The sequence below is a fragment of the Lethenteron reissneri genome, chromosome 45, assembly GCF_015708825.2.
Source record: "Lethenteron reissneri isolate LAM-NWPU_2019-01 chromosome 45, ASM1570882v1, whole genome shotgun sequence".
In the NCBI taxonomy this organism is placed as follows: domain Eukaryota; kingdom Metazoa; phylum Chordata; class Hyperoartia; order Petromyzontiformes; family Petromyzontidae; genus Lethenteron; species Lethenteron reissneri.
In genome coordinates, this window is record NC_083823.1 from 11,089,477 (window position 1) to 11,106,876 (window position 17,400).

The following is a 17,400-nucleotide window of genomic DNA, read 5'->3' on the forward strand; positions in this document are numbered from 1 at the left end:
AGAAAGGTTTATGGGTTGACTGACTTGGATGACTGGCAGATGCACCATCTCTGCCAACTTCATAGTTAATCTGAACGTTGCTGCGCTGCCATCTGTTGTTGTGTCAAGATCGGCCTCCACAGACACTGCTGGTACCAATCATCAGCATGTACACTCAGCTCAACATCCTCCTGTACTACATCAGCCCATATCTTCTGCCCGTGGCGCGCCCGTTTACCCCCCACTATCCAGCGAAGCAGAAGCTAATTTAACAAGCAGGGACTAGGAAACGCGAGGCTCATGACCCAGGCAACGCAGCCTTGCTCACTGGTGAGACTTTGTCAATATCTTTCGAGGGTTCGAGAGCTCCTCACATAATCCAGTCTGGTTAAACCCAGGATTGACCTAAGCAAGCCAGCCTGCATTTTTGTCGCCAGGGCAGATGCTTATTTAAAGGAGTCTATGTTTCGCAAGCATAGGAAAGAGAGGACATAATATTGCCCGAGAAGATACGAAGCTTCGTTTAAAGTGACAGGCCAAGTAGCTTCTACACAAGGGTTATGCAGAAAACACAAGGCAACTCTATTGATTCGGAGTGCAATCTCTGCTACCACATCGGAGCCGGTCATGAGCACACTGCCCAGATATAGAACTCCTCCACCCTCTCCACAACTGCCCCATCATGCTACTCATAGGGAGTTTAGGGGGTGGAGTATTTGATTATAGAAATACACAAGCAGGTGCTTTGTTTTGGTGGGGCTGATGGAATGCCCTGCCTCTTAGTAGAATGCCCCAGATTCAGCAGGAAAGTATCTAACCCTTCATAGTGAGGAGTAATTATCAGATCATCAGCATACATAACATGACTGACCAGTGGTAAGCCATCCCTTTACCACACCCGGAAATCGATCAGCTTCCCCATTATCTGTACCAGATGGAAATTCTTCTGGTCCAACCATGGACAGATTGTCAAACTACATGGTCAAAAGTATGTTACATATTATAGGGGCCAGAGGACATCCCTTTCGCAGACAATACAAGGACAAAGTTCCCCCATATAGCTTTAAAAGACTATTGGGGGCAAGTGCTGTTAGCGGGCACTTCTGAAGGCCGGAAAGGCACACGAGGGGGACGGTGGCCAGCACCATGCCCGACCGCCTTTGTCTCCCTAGTGGCGATGTTTGAGGCTGAGTCGACCTCGGAGATGCCCAGTACAAATTCAGATGATAGTCACTGGTGTTTGGCCATGAATGGGAATCGAACTCGGGTCGCCGGGTTCGTAGCGCAGCGCGCTAACTGCTACGCAGGGTACATATACACGTGTACATGCACACGTAAACACACATTCACATTTACCAAGATAAAGATCCCCCGTATAGTCTGGACGGACATTTGGAGCAAGTACTGTTAGCGGGCACCTATGAAGGCCGGCACGGCGTACCTATGAGGGGGTGGTGTGGTCAATAACATACCCGGCCGCCTTTGTCTCCCAATTGCCGATATTTTAAACACCACAACATGTATTCAGTTTAGGCTGAGTCGATATGGGAGAGGCCCAGGACAGGTTCAGGTTTTGGATTCGCTCACACATTCGCCAATGACGTTAGCTCTGAATGGAAACTGATTGCGTTCATGTCGCCGACTTGGTGCGCAGTACACCAATTACTGTACCACCATACTCTTTGGTTCTGTAGGTAAAGTCACGTAGGTAAAAAAAATGAAAATTAACCACAGCAAGAAAATTTATACTGGTATACATTTTCTTGCTGTGGTGTTCACACCTGATGATGATTGCTTGTGTTGCAATCGAAACGTCGTGATTTAATTTTTATTTTATTTTCTTTACATATGTGACTTTACCGAAAGAACCAAAGAGTATGGATCCTTGCAGTCACGAAAACTTCAAATCTAGAATACTGTACCACCGCTCTTCATTTCACACTTAAACAAATGTTCGTGCGACAGCACTGGGGACACACAAGCTCATGTACGTGGCTCCATATGATATGCAATACAAAAATACATGGAAACTCCTAAACATTTGGACACCCGCACACACGAAAAGCAAACAGTGCTTATTGTAGTTAATATTGGTTCATATGCTGTATTTGCAGTATTCGATTTCTTTTGTAAAGCGTTTGCTTTTGTCTGATTTCTATTTCCTTCATTTTTTGACTTGTATTTATGTTATTGCATTCGTCATTTGGACGACCCAGGTTAATCTGGGCCAATGAGTCCACGTGACTTCTCACCTGGTTTTAACAATTCCTTACCCAGGTACATGCGCAGGCCTGGAATTAGCTGTTCATGGCACCCTTGGCACCCTTGGCGGAAGGCCCCCCACTAGAGAGGAAGCTCCCAGAGAAGCCTTCTGGAGAGTCATTGATCGACTCCTGCACGCTGGCCAGGCGTTTTGGAAGAGGAGCGAGTACTCAAAACTTTACCCCACCTCCAGCAAACTGCCGAAAAACTGTGGTGCACCCGTCTATAGTACCAATACATCAATACCCACAGCTCAATTTTCATACACACATACAAACCCCCCCAAACACACAAAGACCCCCCATATAGCTTTTAACATATTGGTGGAGCAAGTGCTATTAGCGAGCACCTATGAAGGTGGGCAGGGCACACGAGAGGTAGCCAGCACCACGCCTTTGTCTCCTTCATGGTGATATTTACACATCACACTGGGTACTCCTTTAAAGCTGAGTAAACCTAGAGGAGGTCCCGGATCGGTTCAGATAATCGTCACTGGTGTTGTCCGTGAACGGGAGTTGAACTGAGGTAACCGGGTTTGTAATGTAGCACGCCAACCGCTACACTACTGCCCCCCACACACACAACAACAGCTGCTATTCGCTCCTAAAGTGGTGGTGGCGTCTCAACATTTTGCTTGTGCCAGTCTAGGTGCACATTAAGGCCACGTAAAGTGTCGACGGCTCGCTGACAGGAGGTTGTGGGACAGACCCAGGTGCCATGGGTTGGCTGACTGAGATGACTGGCAGATGCACCAGGTGTGTCCTATCAAGGACAAAGATCCCCGTATAGGCTTGGTGCCATCTCATTGCGTTTTAGCCACCTGGTGCTCCGCTCGTTGTTGTGAGCGTCACGCCTCAACCCTCCATTGTTGCTGGAGGGTGGCTGCCTTCAACTGCCCTGTAGCATCCTTCATGAGCCTCCTCCAAGTCTAATACGCTCGAAATACCTCTGTACCACATCGGTCAATCTCTTCTCTATACTATGTTGTGGCAATTTAATCTACTCTCTGATAAAAAAAGAAGATAATCTTGATTTGAAGTTTTCGTGACTGCAGGAATCCCATACTCTTTAGTTATTTCGGTAGAAAAATTAATAATAAATCACGGAGTTTCGATCGCAGCACAAGCAATAGTCATCAGGTGGAAAGATACAGCAATAGCACTGCTGAACAGGAAATGGCTACTGCAACAAGAGGTTATATATAGGTTTGAGATGGGTGTCACCCAAGGTTATTTAGGCGGGGTCAGAGATGGAAAGGAGTCCCGTCGCCGTACACACGCACAGCAGCTGCGTTAAAGGGAGAGACTGGCACGTTCATGTAAACGAGTTTAATGGGAAATGAGACCCTGCTTCCATTCACGTGCAAGACCACCTCAGCTGTACTTAACTCAGCTCACTTGGTTGCTCTAATCACGGACATCTCACTGTCTCCACATGATTTGCTTGTCAGTTTCCATGTGGTCTCTCTGTTCACCAAGGTACCTGTGCCTGACACCATTGCAATAATTGAAGACTTGGTCAAACAGGGACTAAATCCGAATTTACCAAGTTTGGTAAGGCACTGCCTTACCAATACTTACTTCACCTGGAATGGTACATTCTACAAACAAAATGAAGGTACTCCTATGGGTTCTCCCTTGTCGACAGTGGTAGCGAATGTTTTTCATGGAAAAATTTGAAACAGATGCCATCCTCACATCCACCTTCCTTGTGGAAAAGATACGTACAGTGAGGGAAAAAAATATTTGATCCCCTGCTGATTTTGTACGTTTGCCCACTGACAAAGAAATGATCAGTCTATAATTTTAATGGTAGGTTTATTTGAACAGTGAGAGACAGAATAACAACAAAAACATCCAGAAAAACGCATGTCAAAAATTTTATAAATTGATTTGCATTTTAATGAGGGAAATAAGTATTTGACCCCCTCTCAATCAGAAAGATTTCTGGCTCCCAGGTGTCTTTTATACAGGTAACGAGCTGAGATTAGGAGCACACTCTTAAAGGGAGTGCTCCTAATCTCAGCTTGTTACCTGTATAAAAGACAGCTGTTCACAGAAGCAATCAATCAATCAGATTCCAAACTCTCCACCATGGCCAAGACCAAAGAGCTCTCCAAGGATGTCAGGGACAAGATTGTAGACCTACACAAGGCTGGAATGGGCTACAAGACCATCGCCAAGCAGCTTGGTGAGAAGGTGACAACAGTTGGTGCGATTATTCGCAAATGGAAGGAACACAAAAGCACTGTCAATCTCTCTCGGCCTGGGGCTCCATGCATCATCTCACCTCGTGGAGTTGCAATAATCATGAGAACGGTGAAGAATCAGCCCAGAACTAAACGGGAGGATATTGTCAATAATCTCAAGGCAGTTGGGACCATAGTCACCAAGAAAACAGTTGGTAACACACTACGCCGTGAAGGACTGAAATCCTGCAGTGCCCGCAAGGTCCCCCTGCTCAAGAAAGCACATATACATGCCCGTCTGAAGTTTGGCAATGAACATCTGAATGATTCAGAGGACAACTGGTTGAAAGTGTTGTGGTCAGATGAGACCAAAATGGAGCTCTTTGGCATGAACTCAACTCGCCGTGTTTGGAGGAGGAGCAATGCTGCCTATGACCCCAAGAACACCATCCCCACCGTCAAACATGGAGGTGGAAACATTATGCTTTGGGGGTATTTTTCTGCTAAGGGGACAGGACAACTTCACCGTATCAAAGGGACGATGGACAGGGCCATGTACCGTCAAATATTGGGTGAGAACCTCCTTCCCTCAGCCAGGGCATTGAAAATGGGTCGTGGATGGGTATTCTAGCATGACAATGACCCAAAACACACAGCCAAGGCAACAAAGGAGTGGCTCAAGAAGAAGCACATTAAGGTCCTGGAGTGGCCTAGGCAGTCTCCAGACCTTAATCCCATAGAAAATCTATGGAGGGAGCTGAAGGTTCGAGTTGCCAAACGTCAGCCTCGAAACCTTAATGACTTGGAGAAGATCTGCAAAGAGGAGTGGGACAAAATCCCTCCTGAGATGTGTGCAAACCTGGTGGTCAACTACAAGAAACGTCTGACTTCTGTGATTGCCAACAAGGGTTTTTGCCACCATGTTTTGCAGAGGGGTCAAATACTTATTTCCCTCATTAAAATGCAAACCAATTTATAACATTTTTGAGATGCGTTTTTCTGGATTTTTTTGTTGTTATTCTGTCTCACTGTTCAAATAAACCTACCATTAAAATTATAGACTGATCATTTCTTTGTCAGTGGGCAAACGTACAAAATCAGCAGGGGATCAAATACTTTTCCCCTCACTGTAGCTGACACATTCATCATCTGGCCACATGGCCAGACAGCACTGGACCAATTTTTCAACCACATCAATTCCATACATCCATCCATAAAATTCACCATGGAAGTAGAAAATGATGGCAAGCTACCATTCCTGGATGTTTTGATTGAGAATAGACCTGATGGCTCGTTGGGACATTCTGTCTACAGGAAAGCCACCCATACGGATTCCTATCTAAAGCCTGATTCCCACCACCATCCAGCCCAGAAGAACTCCCTCATCAAAACACTACACCATAGGGCACGTTGCATCTCTGACCAGCAACACCTTGCCAGTGAGCTGGAGCACGTACACCAAGCCCTCAAGATGAATGGATATTCAAACTGCACAATCCACAACGTTTTATCCCCAACCATGGGGAGAGAACCATCTGAGGACCCAATAAAAACCATCACCTTGCCATACATAGCAGGTGTTACTAAAAATATTTCCAAAATGTTGAACAAACACAAGGTTCGATTCAATACAGTACACAAAATCCGTGATTTGATCCCGTCTGTGAAGGATGTGATTCCTGACATGCAATACCCTGGTGTCTACAGACTAAGTTGTGTCTGCGGTAGCAGTTACATCGGGGAAACGAATCGACATGTCTCAAACCGTGTTCGCGAACACAGGCCAGATTTAAAACACGGCAGAACGAATACCTCTGCCGTGGCTGATTACTATTTTAAAGCGGTGGGTTCACACGACATTGCTTTTTTCTGAGACCAAGGTACTCTGCAAACTTTCGGGCTACCATCAAAGATTTGTCCATGAAGCCATCCAGATATTTTAACACAGACAATTTCAATCGAGAAGATGGGTACAAACTGAGCAGTCATTGTAAGGATGTTATTAACCAGGTAAAGTCATAACTTGCTGTGATGTTTCCATCCTTCCTGCCGTTGTTTAGCAGTTATATCCAACTGAATTACATTACCTTGTTAAATGTATTTACATTAACAGACTAAGGTCTCACTAACATAGCCACCGCTGTTCCCTTTTGCCTCGATGTAACGGTAGCTCTCTCTGTTTAATAAGCTGTATGTCTCAATGGCACGGCCACCGTTATGATGGTTCTCTTGCATTGATACGCTGGCCTCTCACTATGCAGCAGGCAACGCCTCAGCTTGTGTTGCCCACGAGGTGGTGCTGCTATGCCCGGTCCTCTGACATAGACATGCTATCTTCCCATTAAACTCGTTTATATTGATACGCCAATCTCTCCCTTTAACGCAGCTGCTGTGCGTGCGTATGGCGACGAGACTCCTTTCCATCTCTGACCCCGCCTACTTACCCTTGGGTCACACCCACCTCAAACCTATATATAACCTCTTGTTGTAGCATCCCTTTCCTGTTCAGCAGTTCTACTGCTGTATCTTTCCACCTGATGACGATTGCTTGTGTTGCGATCGAAACGCCGTGATTTATTATTTATTTTTATACCTACGTGACTTTACCAAAATAACCAAAGAGTATAAACAGAAGCTACTTGTGCATGTGGTGGCTGGACATGCGGGCTACATGACCCAGCCAACGCAGCCTTGCCTGGCGGAGGAGCTCACTGATATGAATTTGTGACCTTCTCACACAATCCATCCTGGTTAAACCCAGGATGGATCATAGGCAGGTCAGTCTGAATATTTCAACCTGCGCAGATGTTCATTTAGAGGGGTTCACGTTTCGCAAAGCATAGAGAAAGGAGGACATGACAGTGGCCGATAAAAATCTAAGCTTCATATGGAGTGACAGGCCAGATAATTTTGGGTATGGCTAATGATAATGCCCCATCTCTTAGTGGCATGCTGCAGGTTCAGCAGCAGACTCTCTAACTCCGAAGAGTGAGCATAAATTACCAGATCATTAGCATACTTAACATGGTTTACCGATAGGGAGCCATCCCTTGACTGCACATTGACATCGATCATCCTCTGTACCGGATGGAAATTCCTCTGGTATAGGCGTGGAAATATCGAACTACGTCATAGAAAAATATGTTCAAATTATGTAAGAGCTAGAGGATATCCCTGTTGCACCTCAAGGTGAATCGGGAATGGCTCTGACTTCCAGCCACGCACGTTTACCTGGGCCCGCCCACCATCATGACGGTCCTTAAGGATTGTGAGCAGAGGGTCAGGGACCTCGAAAGCACGAAAAATAGTCTAGAGCCCTGGCTTATTGATGGTATCATAGACCTTGACCAGGTCAATAATGCAGAGATATTGGTCCTGTTCAAATTCTCTACAATAGGTGATCTCTGTGCAGGGCCACCCCGACCTGAAACCACATTCGGGCTCCTCAAGCCTCTCCTCAGCGATGAATAGCGCTGGGCAGCGACGATCTCCCACATACAAATCCACTCACACACAAACTCACACGTATAAACTAATGCTTTGCATTACCGATATAGTATTATAATAAACCGGTTACCAGTTTTAAGTACGTATGCAAATGCCTCGTAATACACATAAAATTTATAACCCTTTAAACTGACAACCGAAGCAATTTGCGATGGTGTACAATACTGGTTAGCAGCAAACAGGATTTGCAATCCAGAGGTATCGCAAATTCGATTCCAACTCCCGGCGCGGCAGTTGAAGAAATAGTCTAGGTTCGTATATCTTTAAATACTCGACGGATACAAGGAAATCATACAATACGCGACGTTTGGGGCAATGGTCCTTTGATAGCACATTAATTAATTATGTTCAACATCATATTTTTATATCTTAAGGCGAGAGTGTTATTAATGAATGTGTTGAGTTTTTATGCGTGCTTATGCACCACTGCCAATGGCAGCAGGAGCATCGCCGAATAACACGCGTGTTTAATAACACATCACAGACACAAAAGGCCACACACGTACATACAAATATACGCAAACGCACAAACCACACATGCACAAATATGATTACATGTTTAATCGCCCTACCTCTGTCCACCCAGCATTATGGGTAGCTTCAATCTCGATTGAAAACTCATTTAGTTAGAACTGCGTTTTTATGGCTAGTTGTCCTTACCTCGCACCTCCGATTAGTACGGATGGCTACGCACGGTGTGAAAGAAGTTCAACATACATACGTTACACCACATTCAGTCCACCGGCAGGTCGCGCGTCGTTTCGGAAACTGCTTCTTCCAAGACGTCTCTTCAGCTTGGAAGAGTAGCCCTAAGACCACTCCAGAGCTCCCTCGAGCGGAGGCCCTTCCAATCAGAAGTGGCGTGAGCGAGAAACTGCAGGGTTGCAACTTTATCTTTCAACTGAGAAACGTGGGCATATGTATACCATAACACACGATGACTTGCACTGTCGTTCGGTTTGTACACTCGCGTTTGCCGATCAATATATTAACTCCTGACATTCCACTGAGAACGAATGCCGATCCTAACTTATGGAACTGGTAATTGATGAGAAAATAGTTGCCGTTTTGCCGGCTCCCATTGAACAATCCGAATGTAAACCAGCGTGCACGCACGCACACATACGGCGACCAAGCATGTGCAACAATACAGACGTAAAGAACGCACGATAGCCTTTCATCGTTGGAGCAACTGCTGTGCCCGAACACTTAATAAATCAGCCACGGCACACGAGGGAGACCTTTTTCTCCCCAGTAATGATGTTTACTTATTGCAGCAGGTACTCGTTTAAGGTTGAGTCGACCTAAGTGAGGCTCATAACTGATTCAGATACCACTCACCACTGATGTCAACCGTGGCTGGAAATCACAAACTGTGCCACCAGTCTCCACATGCAAAGCCCACAAACATGCACATAGATACACACGAACTACACGCATATATATAAACTCATGCACAGAGAAACACAAATATATTAGCTCAAAGACAAAGACCCCCCGTATAGCATTAACAGACTGTTGGGACAAGTGCTGTTCGTGAGCACCTATGAAGGCCGGTACGACACACGAGGGGGTGGGTGGCCAGTACCACTCCCGGCCGCCTTTGTCTCTTTAATAGCGATGTTTACACATCGTACCATATATTCATTTGCGGTTGAGTCGACCTTGGGTATTCCCAGAACCGGTTCAGATAACCGTAGCTGGTGTTAGTCATGAGCGGGAATCCAACGCAAATCGGCTGTATCGGAATACAGCGCCCTAACCACTACACAACTAAAAAATAAATTTAAAAAAATCCCCCATGCAGCCTTAACAGACTGTTAGGGTAAGTGCTGTTAGCGAGCACCGACAAAGGCCGGAACGGCACACAAGGGGGTTGGGTGGTAGAAACTACACATGCAGAAATACCATCCCACACACATACGGACACATACGAATGCATACCACATACATACAAATCCACAGACATAAACCCACACGTAGTCCATGCAGATCCACACAAAACACATCACAGACACATAAAGCCACGCGTACATACAAATATACACAAACGCAAAAACAACACATGAACAAATATGATTACAAACACGTAAATATGCAAACACACACGTCAACACAAACTCACGTACCACACCACACCCTCACACAAACCCGAACATAAACACAAAGCTACACGCATATATACATATAAACCCACACACAAATAGAATCCACACAATACGCAGACACATCCCAACACACGAACATATAATGACATATAACTCCATAAAATGCACTTACACGCACCATCACAACAAATCTGCTTACCTTGCTTACAACTTTTCAATGTAACAAAGCATTGGCCAACAAAACGAGCCAACAGCGTCTCGACAGACTGACTCTTTGCAGCACGAGCCACTGCTATTCCTATATTTCCCCGTTGATACTACGAAGCGCTGCACCAGCGAGTGCGCCTCGTGACCGTGCCCCGGTGCTCGGCGTGCGCGCCTCTTGCTCCCAAGGAATAATCACGTTGAGCCGTGAGCGCAGAGGTGGAGGCGGAGCTACCTCGGGAATGTCTCGCACTCCACACTGACATAATTATACACGCCAATGACGTCACGTTCAGGGTTTCCACGCATTTACCAATGGTGACGTAATCATTTGGATGGAATTGTCCCAATATCGATGTGTGCATTGCCCGTTGGCATCACTGCTTGACTGGCTGTCCTTTAAGCCAGCGGATCAACACGTCACATGTTCACCAACCCTGCCTTCACCAATCCGCAATTACCAGCATGGGGAAGTATGGTCTAATAACCACCCACGACCAGTACGGCGTAGAGATGCCGTTATCCTGCAGTGGATTGACAAGATGTCTGTACAATATACATGGTGGATTCAATATTACACGGGACAACCAATCGTGTGTTTTTATAGCATGTGTTTTGCCAGTAGTTGTCCTATGAAACACCATCCCGTATTTTTTTTGTATTTCTATTTTTCTTGTCACCTGTTATGCACGTTATGTTTGCCAGGGAACCGATGTTTTTATTTATGAAACCCAATTCAAGAGCTTCTTAGCTCACAGGGCACTTCAAAATAAACTGAACTAATTTGGCAGCCATCAATACAGATGTTAGCTCAGATAATTTTGTAAATTAGTGTTTTTTACATGCCAATTAATAGTGACTGAAGCCATCACATTAATCATAATTCTCCACTCACAATAATTAGGTCATGAGTTCAGACACTAATGAAGATTGACTTTTCCCATAATCATCACCGAAGTATTATTATGAGAATCGGTTTTCCCCTTTTTTCTGGCAACAAAACAGGTGTTAAGATGTTAAAACACCAAACTGACACCTTTTATAAGGAACTAGCGGAAGTACCCGGCATTGCCCGGGTGAAAAATATATTTCTTAAAAACCTTACATATATATACACAGATACTAAGGTATTGTCAAAGCCCGGTGGGCTGTTTGTACATTTCTCCACCAACAAATATATAAGAGGCTTTCACAAGTCCAAAAAGTTGTAGAAAGTGTGGGGTAAATAGTTGATGTCAAAATGTTTCCGAAAATTGTGGTCTCCCCCCCCCCCCCCCCCCCCTCAAAAAATATCTTTACCCCTCGTAGGTATATATACTAACAACACCTTACATACAACAGAGGAAGTGGTATCTATTGACTCTGTAGTAGTATCTACTGACTGTACCGTAGTATCTACTGAGCCAGTAGTAGCTACTGTGTAGTAGTATTTAGTGACTGTAATAACTACTGACCATAGTATTTACTGGGCCTACAGTAGTATCTACCGACTATATACTCGTAACGACTAACTGTATAGTATCCGCTGACTCTATAGTTGTATCCACTGACTATAGTAGTAACTACAAAATCTATAGCAGTATCTACTCACTCTATAATAGTATCTACTGACTCTAGAAGCTACTCACCGTGGTAGTATGTACTGACTGTATAGTAGTATATACTGACTGTAGCAGTATTGACTGACTGTAGCGGTATATACTGACTGTTTTAGTATTTACTATAGCGGTATCTACCAACTCGATAGCAGTATCTACTATCACTACAGCAGTGTATACCGACTGAGGTCGTACCTGCTATCACTACAGCAGTGCATACTGCTGTGTTGGTACCTGTTATGATGACAGCAGTGCATATTGTGGTGGAACCTGCTATGATTACAGCAGTGCATACTGCTGTGGTGGTATCTGCTATGATGAGAGGAGTACATATTGTGGTGGTGGTACCTGGTATGATAACAGCAGTGCATATTGACTGTACTCATCATTCACCCTCACCATTCACCACTCACAACTCGCCCTTACCACTCATCCTCACCACTCACCACTCACTATTCACCATTCACCCTCACAACTCACCACTCACCAACCTCCCTCACCAATCTCCCTCACCACTCACCCTCACCACTCACCCTCACCACTCACTCTCACCACTAACCCTCACCACTAACCCTCACCACTCTCACTCACCACTCTCCCTCACCACTCACTCTCACCATTCACCCTCACCATTCAGCCTCACCACTCACCCTCACCACTCACCCTCACCACTCACCGTCACAACCACCACTCACCCTCACCACTCAACTTCACCCTCACTACTCACCATTCATCCTCACCAATCACCACTGACCAATCACCACTCACCACTCTCCACTAACCCTCACCACTCAACCTCACCACTCAACCTCAAAACTAACCACTCTCTCACCACTCACCCTCACCACTCACCCTCACCACTCACCCCTCACCGCTCACCACTCACCCATCACCACTCACAACCGCCACTCACCCTCACCACTCATCCTCACCAATCACACCCTCACCAATCACCACTCACCCTCACTGCTCACCACTCAACCTCACCACTCACGCTCACCCTCACCACTCACCCCTCACTAATCACCACTAACAACCGCCACTCACCCTCCCCACTCACCCTCACCACTCACCCTCACCAATCACCACTCACTCTCACCACTTACCACTCACCCTCACCACTCACTACTCACCACTCTCCCTCACCACTCTCCCTCACCACTCTCCCTCACCACTCACCCTCACCAATCACCACTCACCCTCATCACTTACCACTCACCCTCACCACTCACTACTCTCCCTCAGCACTCTCCCTCACCACTCTCCCTCACCACTCTCCCTCACCAGTCACGCTCACCACTCACGCTCACCACTCACCCTCACTACTCACCCTAACCACTCACCACTCACCCTCAACACTCACCCTCACCGCTCACCCCTCACTAATCACCACTCACAACTGCCACTCACCCTCACCACTCACCCTCACCACTCACCCTCACTACTCACCACTCATTCTCACCAATCACACCCTCAACAATCACCACTCACCCTCACCACTCACGCTCAACACTCACCCTCACCACTCATGCTCACCACTAACCCTCACCACTCACCCTCACCACTCACTAATCACCTCTCACAACCGTCACTCACCCTCACCACTTACTCTTACCACTCACCCTCACCACTCACCCTCACAATAACCACTCACCCTCACAACAACCACTCACCCTTACAACTCACCTGTTGTATATGTTGGTTATGAAAATTTGTTATGTTGTATGCGTGCGTGGGTGAAATTATTATGTTGTATATGTGGGTTATGAATATTCAGTGGAAATAATAATATTTAAATGAAATTTGGCCAAATGTGTAATTATCCGGAAATATGTTAATTTATGTAATTACGCACATTTTAATTATGCCAATTCGATAGGTAATCGTATTAATTATGCGAGTGGGTGTAATTATGATAACGCAAGTCGTTATGATAACCAGACCCCGGTTCACCCCGTTATCGCGTTAACATTTACTGAGTATGTATTAGTGTGTTTATTAAGGTCACCAAGTTCAAATCTCAACGCAGAAGCAGATCTTATGCATAGATTTCAGGAAAGAATCACACAACCACTTCTGTATTGATCAATTTATTACTAATTCAACCTTAACTATGATATAGTATGCGAACTCTCAATCCCGGAACGTCAATACGGCATCAATACAGTATCATCAACGATTGTCTGATTTCACTTTGACAACTGCACATGGATCCCGCATAACGCGATGGTTGTTAGTGAGAGAGAGAGTCGTTAAAACATGCAAATACTATGCTAAGAAAACCTTAACGTTAATGAATGATTATACTCAATATTGTTCACGCAGTACCGCACTCCTTATTGATCATACGCAACCCTTATCACGTTGTTAACACCTTGGGTCACGGGACAGTTGAATATTCTGTAGAGGATGCGAGTACGTGCGGCGATTATGACTGAAGGATACTTGAAAGATTATACGGCGGAAAGGAAAAAAAACACAATCAAAACAGTTACTATTCTTAAAGGCACCAATCTCAACAGATACATCGGCAGGTTATCTCAGAACGGCTCGGAGTAAGGGCCTGCGACGGTGCTCCTTTTCCGAAGATCGTTATCTTATACCAAGTTTACTAATTGGGGACCAGATCACCTGATAAGGATCCGGTGGCCACCACTCCCCACGTGAGCGTGGCTCGGCGGAAGGAGGTGCCAAGAATCAGTTCGTATTGATGGATCTGTTGGGAATTTATGCGATTAAGAGTACAGCCCACTAAATATTAAAGATAAAAATTAAGAATACTCTTATACGACGGATGGCCACCACTCGGTCTCGTTGTGATGCCTTCCCAGCCACGGATGACTTATGGGTTCGAGTGTGTTTGAGTGGTAAGAGTTGTCTTGAATAGTCAGTGTTCGGAGTCGATTCTTTATGTCAAACAGACGCCTGGTGGTCGTGTGGTGAGGGGGCGGTGCGCGTCATACGTATCAGGCGCTCTCCTGTCACCGTGGTGAATTGGCTCGGATGGCTGTTGATACGCTGTCGCAGTTCGGAACCCGGTCGGTAGGTGGCGCCCACAACTCGCTCGTAGCGTGCAGCGTTGGATCGTCGCCAAGTCGCGACGCTCACCACCGGCGGCAGCGGAGATCTCCGGCGGCAGCAGAGATTGACGAGCTGAAGATGAGTCGAGCCGACCCGCTGGTCGCAGCTCGCTCCTGAGTCGACCCTCCCGGTCGAGCTCGCTCCTGGGTCGACCCGCTGGTCGCCCTCGCTCCTGAGTCGACTCTCTGGTCGCACTCCTGAGTGGACCCGCTCTGGTCGCACTCGTTCCTGAGTCGACCCTCCCGGTCGAGCTTCTGAGTGGACCCTCCCGTCGCACTCCTGCTGAGTCGACCCTCCCGGTCGAGCTTCTGAGTGGACCCTCCCGTCGCACTGGTTTCCAATGTTCAGGATCCGTTCCTTTATGCTGAAAAATCCCCCTGGATCCCGCCCACAAGGCGGGGCTTCCGATTTTTGCTGTGTCAGGATCTGTCCGTAGGCAGGTGTGTCCATGTGTGTGTCCGTATGTCCTTGTGTGCATCACTGACGGTATATTCCGTTGTCAACTCCCTCCATAAAACCCACGAGCAAACAACCAGATGTTACAAATTGTCTCGAAGTCGTCTCTCTGTCTGGGTGCAATTTATCTCTTGTCTGGCCTTCTTCATGAACCCAAAACACAGACGTTACAAATCGTCTCATAGGCGTCTTTGTTCGTGTTGCACAACCTGGAGGGGGGCAACACTCTCTCCGACCCGGCGCACAAAGAAATGGTTAAAAGTTTTAAGTTAACATTTGTCCCTTACTATTTCACAGTTATGATTCTGTATGTAACCTAAGGTCTGTCGTTTCCCATCGTGGTGCTTGACTCAAGTGTAGGTTTCCCCGAGCGTATACACACTCCTATCCCGCGCTGCGGGGATACAAAGACGGCCGGGATCTCCCTTTCTCTCCGACCCTGGGTTTAACATCGTTTTTTTTTTATTATGTATTATATTCGACCTGGTTGTGATTCATCCCGTTATCCTGGCTTTTCATAAGTTTTACTTTGTCTTTTCATGCATATACTTATTACTATTAATTTATTCCCGATATCTTAGGTTAAGGGGTAAGTTTCTTGATCCTAGGAATTCGTATTCCTTGGTGCCTGGATGGTTATATAAGCGGAATATAGTTTACGGTGAATAGCGTTAACATTGATGTTATGTGCGATATTATGTATTGTGATGTCTTTAACTTAACTTGTTTGTCAGGGCTTTACTGACACGAAGTTGCATTCCATAGCCCGCAGTCTTTGCCCCACCCTATCTCTGCTCGCCGTTGTTGTTGCCTGCCGTTAATTCAAGGCCTCATTAATTTCCGTCACCCCTGAGTAGGTGAGGGCGGTTGAACCTTGGAGTCAGTTCTGGTTTTTGTCTGCCTGCTTCTTCTTGTGTCCCCTGACCCCGGGAGTTATTATTCTACTTTATGGCCTGTCGAAGCCCCACTCGCTGTTGCTGGGCTGGTGTTGTTCCCGGCTTTTTGCTTACGTTTGCAGTTCGCCGTGCTCTTGATTTCCTTCCCTCTTCAACCTTATATTGACTATTCGCTCCTGTCTGGGTGCGATTCAATTTTGACTTAGGAAGGTTCTGATTGTCATATGCTTCGGGTCGAATTGTATAGAAAGTATTGAAGTATGGAAATAACATTTCATATTGACTTAATAATGGTGATGGTTCAGTAGGCGTAACTTGTGGCCTGGTTTAATTGGAGTGGGTGTGAATATCGATAACTTTAGCCTACCCTGTTGTTAAATTCCGACTTTAACGTTACTTTAATAGCAATACAGAATAATTGAGCTTTTTGTCTTAACTAGGCGAATGCGAACTTCTGGTGACCCCCGCAGCCGTGTTGTTCAGCTGGGTCTTGTGCCTTGAGAGATATACAACCCTCTTTTAAATCACCTCTCCCCCTGTCCACCTTCTGCTCTGGGAGTGTTTATTCTTGATTCCAGGTCCAAGGCCCCCTCACATCCAGACGCGCAGGGTTGTTTACATCAGCTCCCCCCCTGTGCACGTGTTCTAACTAGCTCGGAATTCCTGAACACACAATCAGTGATGATTCCTGGCTTTCTGTGGTTGTGATTTAGACAAAGGCGCCTCTGTTTCTTCCATTGCCTTTGAGTCGACACTGCCCTATTATTTGCCCATGTGCTGAGGTCATAGAATTCGTTTTGACTTCAGTAATATTAACATTCAGTATTGGATTAGCAAATGGGCAATGGTTCATTGATGTAGCTCGCAGCCTGGTCTCCAGTTTGAGCGAGCGCGAGGATCGATAATTTAGCCTACTCTGTTGTTGAATTTCGAATTTTGACGTTACTTTAAAACCATGCAGGATGATTGGGCTTTTGCCTTAACTATGTCTGGCTGACACTCCCACTGTCTCTGCCGCCTGCACGGGTGACATGTGCCCGTTCATCAGGCCTTATCTTCCCTTGAAGCAACGTTGTAAATTCTGCCATCCTAGCCCTCCTCCGGTTCATTACTTAACAACA

The 17,400-nt window shown here is 46.0% G+C and overlaps 1 protein-coding gene across 1 annotated transcript in view; it reads right to left on the reverse strand.

The window, feature by feature from the left end:
* Positions 1-10,457, reverse strand: part of SLC5A7 (solute carrier family 5 member 7) — a 75,674-nt gene extending 65,217 nt beyond the window's left edge. The window contains exon 1 of the mRNA XM_061570269.1: positions 10,244-10,457. The gene's annotated coding sequence lies outside the window, so the exon portion shown is untranslated. The remainder of the gene's footprint in view (positions 1-10,243) is intronic.
* Positions 10,458-17,400: the final 6,943 nt, after the last annotated feature.